We start from the raw sequence: 8,925 nt of genomic DNA on the forward strand, positions 1-8,925 counted from the left end.
GGATAGAGAATCCCTGAATCTTTTCTGAACGGATACTGGAAAAAAAGCTAAACATTTGTTGAAGTTCTGTAATGCTCACTTGGTGGTTCTTGCTTTATAAATAATGCCTCTAAACAGTCCTTCAATGTTAAATTTAATATGAAGAGCATACGTACTGCTGTTGATATAAAATGGATTAGAAATTTGCTAAATCTGAAAAACTTGTAGAAATGGCAATTTAATCCTTTTTTGTAATTTAACATGTTGTATGTGAAATATTTATTTTAAGTTTAACATGATTCCATTGCTGCTTTCATCAGTTTTTGTAAAAGTTGGGTGCAGATGGTGAAGTTTTTCCAAAGGATTTGTTTAACAACTTGTTTTATTGAGCTGCATTAACTTATATTAGGATCTACACAGTCAGAGGATATCAACCTTTTAGATCTGTACAGTCAAAATATGAGATACTGGTCACAGGTATGTAGTAACTAGGGGAAAAGGTTAGGATGATCTTTTTAAGTTTTTTTTTTTAATTTTATAAAGAAAAAGGTAGCTTTCCATCTTATGGTACTTATCTTTTGTATAAGAATCAGCCTTCTTGCTATAGTGATAAATGATGTTTTGACTTTCCTTTCTTTGTGTTAAGCTGTTGAAGCGTGAATGTTCTGTGGCCATCAAATTCTTTTAGACTCCGTACCATCACAGTGTTAGATGGGAAGTGTACCATCTCTAACTTCTGTGGGAAAGCTGCTTGCTTATTAAGCGTACTTCTTAAACAAAAGACCACTGTTCAAAATTTGTATTATTTTTTGAAACTTGATTCAAAATTTGAACACTATTCTGGTCTCTGATATGCTTCAGCAGTATCTGATGAAATGGACTATTGAACTGCAAATTAGTGAGCAGAGATCCTGTTGCACTGGGGAGCAAGACACTTAGGTTTACAGTTTGTTATATTGTATATTGTCTTTCCTTCTGCTTTGTCATCATCTAACCTTGGATTCTAGTCTTAAATGCTTGATCCTGTTGTTGCAAATTCTGTGAGTCTGTTTTTCTTCTGTGGCAGCAAATTACGTTTCAAAATCTCCAGTTTGAAGGATAACATGAAGAAGTATGACTTGAACAATGGGACTTTGATAGTCACACACAGCTTTTTAAAGCTATTATACCAAGAATGGCCTGGATTGCAAAATGTGAATTGAAAAGAAAATGTTTACTTAAGAAAACCATATGTAAGCTTAAGTGGAAAAGAGGCTTTAAAACTCTTTTAGAAGAGATGGGGAGAAACAACAAAAATAAAACCAACAAGGCAATTTGGAGTTGGGCAGGCATATACTCAGCTCTTGGGTATATTCTGAAAAACTTTGCACTTTGGTCACTTAAGTGCCCACATGTACAAAGTCTGTGTGTGCATATACACATGCAGTCACAAACTTAGCTGAAGAGTAAATATTATGGGGAGAAGCTCCAGCAAAGATATTTATTCTGACTTGCTTTGTGACATACTGTTGTGTGTGTGTGTGTATATATACATATAAATAACATATACATACATGTGTGCTTTAAAGCTTTTTTGATTCTTTTAAGACAAAGAAGGTTGATGTGAATGAAGAATTTTCACCTTGAACAACTATTTTGAATGGCATTCTTTTTTTTTTTTTAATAAAAGCAAGGGTTGGGTTTTTCCCTCTTGTTTATATTCATCTCTGAAACTTTTCTTTTTTGTTGTTTTTTAATTATTTAGTCAAAACCTTAACTGTAATGCAATGGTAAAACTGGGCTTTATTTTTTTTCTGTAACTTGAAGTTGGATAACCCTTTTTGTTAGCATTTGCTAGCTGGAGGCTAATATACTGGACAAACTATCTTGGTAGTTAAATAGAAATGAATAGCTAAAATTGACATTTATATTTTCTTTTGTAGCGGATATAGAGGATGTTGCTAGAGCTCATGAAAGCACTGAAGATTCTCATTTTCTGTAGTTTCCCCCTGTAGGCATGATTGACATATTGAGTAATAGCCTGCTGTCTTTGTAGTCCCTTCAAGTATGGCATGATCTCTTTGGAAGTAAGGTTGATAAAGATTTTAGAACTTGATTTTTTTGTTTATTTTCTTCAAATAGTGTCTTTGTTTCTGACAATGTTGCTTTGTTTTTAAAAATGTGTAAGAGGCTGTGAAATTCAGTTGGTCTTGGGAAATCCAGCACTTGACAGATCCTGTCTAACTTTCCCAACAGCTTGCAACCCACATTCCCTTTTCAAGTATCAGTTCTATTTAAGTTTGAAATCAGTGTAACTTTTTTTCAGTAGTGTTTTGTTTATATAGTTCAAGTAGCAATAACTGTAGAAGTGGAAACTTAGAAACTCGCTTCTGCAGAACCAAAGCTCTTTGTGAACGCAGCTCAATCTCATTCTTATGGAGTTAATTTCCACTGAATCTCCCATAAAAGCACTTTCAAGCAGATAGTAAATACTGCAAGCTTTTTCTGAGCCATTTTGAAGAAGCACAAGGATTATCACAGGTTATAGTGGTCAACTTTGCAGTACTGATAGAGGCTTTCATTTTGCATGTTGAAGTTCATTTTACACACTTTAATACTGCTTTGCATCAGCTTTCTTTCAAGACAAGTACAGAATAAAACAATTCCTGATACAAGGTTCAGAGAAAATACTGTAAACTTTTCCAAAATGAAATGCCAGTTACCTTGATTTTTGTACCACATCACATTTAGCCAGTAGCACTCAGATATTCTCATTTGCAACAGAATATCTACAGATGTATTAAGTTTGAAGCAGTACTTTTTTCAATAGCATTGCAAATATTGAGGTAGCTCGAAACTGTGAATACAGGACATTCTGAATGTAAGTTAGGTACTAAAGCACCAAACTAGAGAATGTGTACTTGTTCTGATTAGTTTCTCTCAGTCTCTTAATAGCAACGTTAAGATATTTGAAGGAGGGCAAAAAAGACTGAGCTCTAGAAGCATCCTGTAGTAGTTTTGACTGTGACTTGCCAAGAAGATACTCTGTTGCCTTTATGTTAAGCTAAGGGCATAAATGCCAAAATTAATAATTCTTACTGTAGTTAAACCTGTAATGTAAATATAAAGAGGATTATTAATAATGGCATTCTTGCATAAATAGCATCAAGTCAATAGACCATAGTGGCCTGGTTGCTTTTGTAAAGCAGAATAGTGTGAATTTTTTTCTTCTCATTTCTGCAGTCAGATCTGGCTAATCAGTGCTTAATTTTTTTAGGTTGTTTAAGCATTACAGATTTCTGAGTAACTGATCTGTTCTTACAATTAAAATTTCTAATTTTAAATTCGTTTATACGTCCTGATTTGCATTTTGGAATTACCAAATTTGTATTAACCAGATCTGACTGTGTATGTATATAAAACAGTGTAAATAACCATTTGTAAATTAGTGTGAATTGTACTGTACCTTGCTTTTATGGACTTGTGTATTGCATTGTATTCTCTCCTATTTTGTAGAAATTTTGATGTAAAGAAGAAATCTAACTCTGTGTGCTGACTTCTTTTGTTAAATTTATCTGTAACAAAGCATAGTAGTTACGTTCAGGTATCCATTTATAGCCTTGGACACCCTGTGTCTTTTTTCCCTGCTACCTTTTTTAACATCTTGCTCTTGGGAATGATTCTGGGGAAAAAAAAGTAATTCATACAATGCTAAGATGAAGAGAAAGTCTGTTCTGATAGGGCAAATGATATATCTGAGGTACCTGTAAGTACCTGCGGTATAGGGAAGGCTGTTAAAATTAAAAAAAATTCCTATACATTCTTGAACGCTGGTGACTTCTAAACCATAAGCATGTTGAAGTACTCTTAAGTGTGCGCTCCCGTGTGACAGCAGTTGAGTTAGTTGTGATAGAAGTCTCCAAATTTAAATGTTTTTAGTGGATATAGACTTAAAATAGGATTAGTTGCTAACTTGTAAATGCTTATAATAACCCCTCAACCTCAGATCACTCAAGTGGTTCTACCAGTCGCTTTCGTTCGCACTAGAATTAGTTTGCTTAGACTATCTGAGACTTAGATGAGGAGGTATTTTTCCTGTGTGCACTGCTCTCCCTCTGCAACCTCCAAACCCTAATTCATTAGGGGAAACATGATTATAAAAGCTTCCTTTCCATACTTAATCCATATTTTTTTGACTGAAATTCTGTTCTGATTTATTAGTATATGACTCCTCATCAGAATTATTTTGTTTGAAGTCCCTTGCTAAAGAGGCCTTTGACCTTGGAAGTGAACCATAGGCAGTTGTTGTCCCCAAATGGCCAACTGTATTTCATTACTGTTGCCTTTCAATACCAATCTTGAACTGCATGATGTCCTACAAGCTTGTCCGTAGTGTGTTTTTACTGGAAACACGGGTGTGTGAATCTTCTTGTCCATCTGACAAATTGATCTTGATACAGTTGTCACATGTTGTCAGCTCTGCCTGCACTGGATGAAAAGTACACATGCTTATCAGCATTGACAGTAAAGTTACTGATGATCCTGGGAAGTGAGCTGGTCATAGAAGTGTTTGTCAAGAGATGGGTTGGGCTCAATAGATACAGGTAAAAGGAAATCCAAATGGAAATGAGAACTTCAACTTTCAACATAGCAAGTTATTGAATACACCTATTGCATGGTGTAAGGACAAGAGCAAATGGGTAAAGCTTGTTTCCAAGTTAAAATTTATTTTAAACTGTTTGCTAGCTAGAAAAGGCTTACACAATTATTAACTCCTGCCAAAAGGAATCTTAAGGTAACTGCTTTTCTAATTATAACTTTGCTCTGTAGCCCACTGTAATATAATTTCTTGCTCAGGGTAGTTTTCCCTGTAGCTAGTAGAAGAGGTTGACCTCATCCTATCTTATTTTGTTTTGGGTTAGCTATCTGTTCTTCATAGATATTGTTTTTTCTTTTTGTATTTTTAAATGTGTTCACAGATGCATGTGAACATGTAGACTTCATGCTGAATGTTTTCATTAGATTTAAGAGAGATGAAAAGCTGCGACCTTTGGTCTTGCACAGTATAGATCTTCTGTTAGCCAGCCACATAACTTAAGGGAACTCTTGGCAGTGAGAAGCCACACAAATTTAGGTGGGGTATGTCAGAAGAAAGCAACGTTTGTGGCCTTTAGACCTCTGGAATGGAAAGGAAAACGTGCAAATTGTTTGCATGTGCCAGTTGTGTGGAGGTGCTTAAATGATGTGGTGAGATGCTGGCTGATTTTTTTAAGTGACTTTTCTAAGTGATTTATCTGTACAGTTTTAAGTTGCTGTACCTAGAAACCAGCCAAATTAGGGGGGCAGAGAGGGAGGAGACATTCTAAAAAAGTACCTATATGTTAAAATCTGGGTGCAGTTAATTTGCAACCCTTCAGGTGCACGTTGGGCCTTTTCATTTATTTAACAATGTAGATAATGTTGTGCACCAGGTGGTTCAGTAAGGTTTTATTATCCTTGATAGATGTCAGAAAACTGACTGAATGTGGGCTGGGCCTGAAGTCAGAGTATATGTAGTCTGACCTTAGAACAAGTGGCCAGGCTTTACCAGATTAACCCCCTCCTGATTCATAATTTTACACTGTTTGCTTCTGTAGCCTTCTGAAAAATTTTGAGCATTTGTCTTGGATTTCCTGTTGAGTGGAATTTTAATTAACAGCCCCCCAAAATACGTGATGCTTATGGACCTTAGGAAATCCTGGTGCCGGTTAAGTCGTGTGAACATTTAGAAAGCACATTACTTGAAAATGTAGCGAACGTTAAAAATAAATGGTGAAATTACTTCAGGTACTGCACCAGCCTTATGTTCTGTGATGTTGCAACTGCATTTTTTTCCATGATGTAGTATTTTTTTTTCCACATAGTAGAGATTCATGCAAAATACAAGATGAAGGAGACCACAGAAGAGAAGCATTGAAAACTGTTACATGCGGTCCCGTAAAATGCAGAATAGATTGGGGAAAAAAGTTTCCTAGCTTTTGGTGGTAGTAACTGTCAACTGTTATACAAAAAATAATAAAAAAAAAAGAGTAGGTGTCGAGTCTTAAGTGTGTGACAGACTTTTTTTTAATTTTTTTTTTTTAATAGGTAGAAACATTCTTAACATTTTGTATCTCAAGTACAATCTGTGGTAGTCAGTAATGCTGCTTTGTACACAAGTGCTTTGAATAGTCTCAGCACCAAGAATGTATCCAATCTTTAATATAACTTAGATTCTTTAGTTCTGTCTCAAGCGTCTTAATCCAGCTGTCTACAACCCTTTAATTACTTGCAGAAACAGGGCCATAGCATAGTAGGGATATATTCCTCTTTGTGTCTCTTTTTATTTAAAAAAAAAAAAAAACAACAACAATATTTGCCAGTGTTCTTTTAAACATGAGTCCATTTATGTGCTGTGAATAAGTTAAATTTAAGAAGCAACCTTTATCTTCTGGCACTGTCATCCCCCCAAATGTCCCCATGACCCTTTTTGTATGTTGTGGAGTTTAGGTGCATCACTTATCCATTGGAGTGAACTGTATTTCTTTTGAACTAAATGTTATTGAAGCTCTATTATAAGGCCTTCTACCACTGATTAAATGAAGTAATGTACCTTCAAAAGAGATTTATATTGTGTAAATAATTTCAAACTGCAACAATAAAGTTTGTTTCTAACTGCACTATTAGCGTGTATTGTGGTGACTTTACTTTCCCCAGATTTAAAAAACTGTGGAATACTTAAAGAGTTGTTGTAGGCTTTTGACTTCTGTTAAAATGCATACCTCGATCTGGGATTAATGACCTGTCTGAAAGTGCAATGCTTTGAGCTAGTGCTCTGCTTGCACAATGTTGACTCTTAAAATTTTTGCATATTAAATAGCCTAGGTCATTAGCTATTAAAATTTTCACATCTGGGAGGCAGGACTTTATTGAACATGGCTGTCAGTAGAATGAAGAATTGGGGGAAGAAGTCCACCCTGCCGTCAAGTTCTACTCGTGCACAGTAAGGGCTGTGCTAACTACTTTGTTTTACAGGCTCTGCCTCCAGTGCTAGGGGCATAATGTTAGGCAGTTGCTTGGGGAATGTATAATGAGTATTAGTAAAATTCTGCTGCCTTCGTTTTATTTGTGCAACTGTAAAGACAGTGATTTCACCAAAGCAGAAACTATTTGGGCTTGAGTACAAAGATAGGCTGAGGGAGCTGGGCTTGTTCAGCTTGGAGAAAAGAAGGCTGCGGGGTAACCTAATTGCAGCCTTTCTGTATCTAAAGGGAGCCTGTAAAGAGGAGGGGAATCTATCCTTTGAAAGGGTTGGTAACAGCAGGACAAGGGGAAATGGTTTGAAGTTGAGGGAGGGAAGATTTAGGTTGGATGTCAGGGGGAAATTCTTTACAGAGAGAGTGGTGAGGTGCTGGAACAGGCTGCCCAGAGAGGCTGTGGATGCCCCGTCCCTGGAGATGTTCAAGGCCAGGTTGGATGGAGCAGGGGGTTAAATGAGGAGGTTGGTGGCCCTGCATGCGGCAGAGGGGTTAGAGATTTATCATCCTTGAGGTCCCTTCCAACCCTGGCCATTCTGTGATTTTGTGAGCAACCTTAAGCGATTGACCACTGTGAATTTATTGAGGGAAACATTGAATCAGAGTTTGTATCTGTAATGGATCTTCCTTCTCACTGAAAATTTCTTTCCTACATACACTAAATAGAAAATTTTAGTTTTCTTAGGTCTAGCGGGCTTGATTAAAGAGTTACCAGTCATTGTGTATGTTGGAAGGTATGGATAGAACAAGCAAGTCCTGTTGAGTGCAAAAGAAAACGTATCATTGGGCTTGAGAGAAACCATTAACCCTGCTTTGTAGGATACTTGAGATCCATGCATCTTGGTTTAAGTAGATTTTTTTTTTTTTAATGTAATAATTCCTTCTTAATTTGGAAGACCTCTGCCTTTGAAACTTACTGGTTGTTTTCCATTAGTGCAGTGGTCACACAGTAATGTTCTGTATGCACAGTAATTGTGGCCTGAGTCTCTAAAACTTTGAAGCATTGCTGTCACTGACCTAAACCTGTGTCTTACTAACACTAGGCTTTTTGTCAAGGCACTGTTTCTGTTACAGGATGGGTAAGACCAAAGTTGTTTTTCAGTTTAATGGAAAACATTCAGTGACAAGAGATCTAGGGTTACTCATCCATGCAGAATTGCTGCTTGGAACAAGGAGATGATGTTTCTCTGGAGTCTCTGTCTTGGCTTTACAGAAAATGCTGAGCAAGCTCATACTTGAGCTAGAAGTTGTCACTGGGGAGTAATACAGAGTTTTTTGAAGGCCAGTCTAGAAATCAAGATCTTGAGTAGAGCATTTTCCTCAAGATTTGTAACAAACTACAAACGCATGATAGGGAAAACAGTGGTGTATGTACTGAACTTCAATACAGTATGTATTGAAATGTCAACTGTGTAAAATGTGCACCTGTGGAAAACAAAGGTTGGCTTTAATTTTTAAGTTTCTATCAGATTTATTAAATAGAAGCCTTTACTCCCATTAGCACAGCAGAGTCAAGTTGCACAGGAGTGTGTTGGAATCCTCTATGCATGTCAACATGTGTGTCCTAACGACAGCCTCATTTTACAACCCACCCTTTCTACTGACAGCTTTTCTCTCTTTAAGTTTCACAATGTGCTTTTACTGCTGACTGAAGTAAGGACTGAAACATTTCTTTCATCGGGAACTAGCTTTGAAATGGCAAGTGTGACCTTTGGCTTGTATACTCCTGGAAGTCTTGCTTAAGCTGCTAACCATAACTTGTTTTCTTCCCATCCCCTGTTCATGTTCCCTGCAATTAGGCTGCAGTTCATCCTTATCTTAATTTCTTGCAGTGCTATTTAGAATAATGCTACTTGTCAGTATTTCAAAGTTTTAGGAGTATGAATAGAGCAGTTACTTCAAAGGCCAAAGG

This window comes from Tetrao urogallus (genome assembly GCF_951394365.1).
Source record: "Tetrao urogallus genome assembly, chromosome: 1".
Classification (NCBI taxonomy): domain Eukaryota; kingdom Metazoa; phylum Chordata; class Aves; order Galliformes; family Phasianidae; genus Tetrao; species Tetrao urogallus.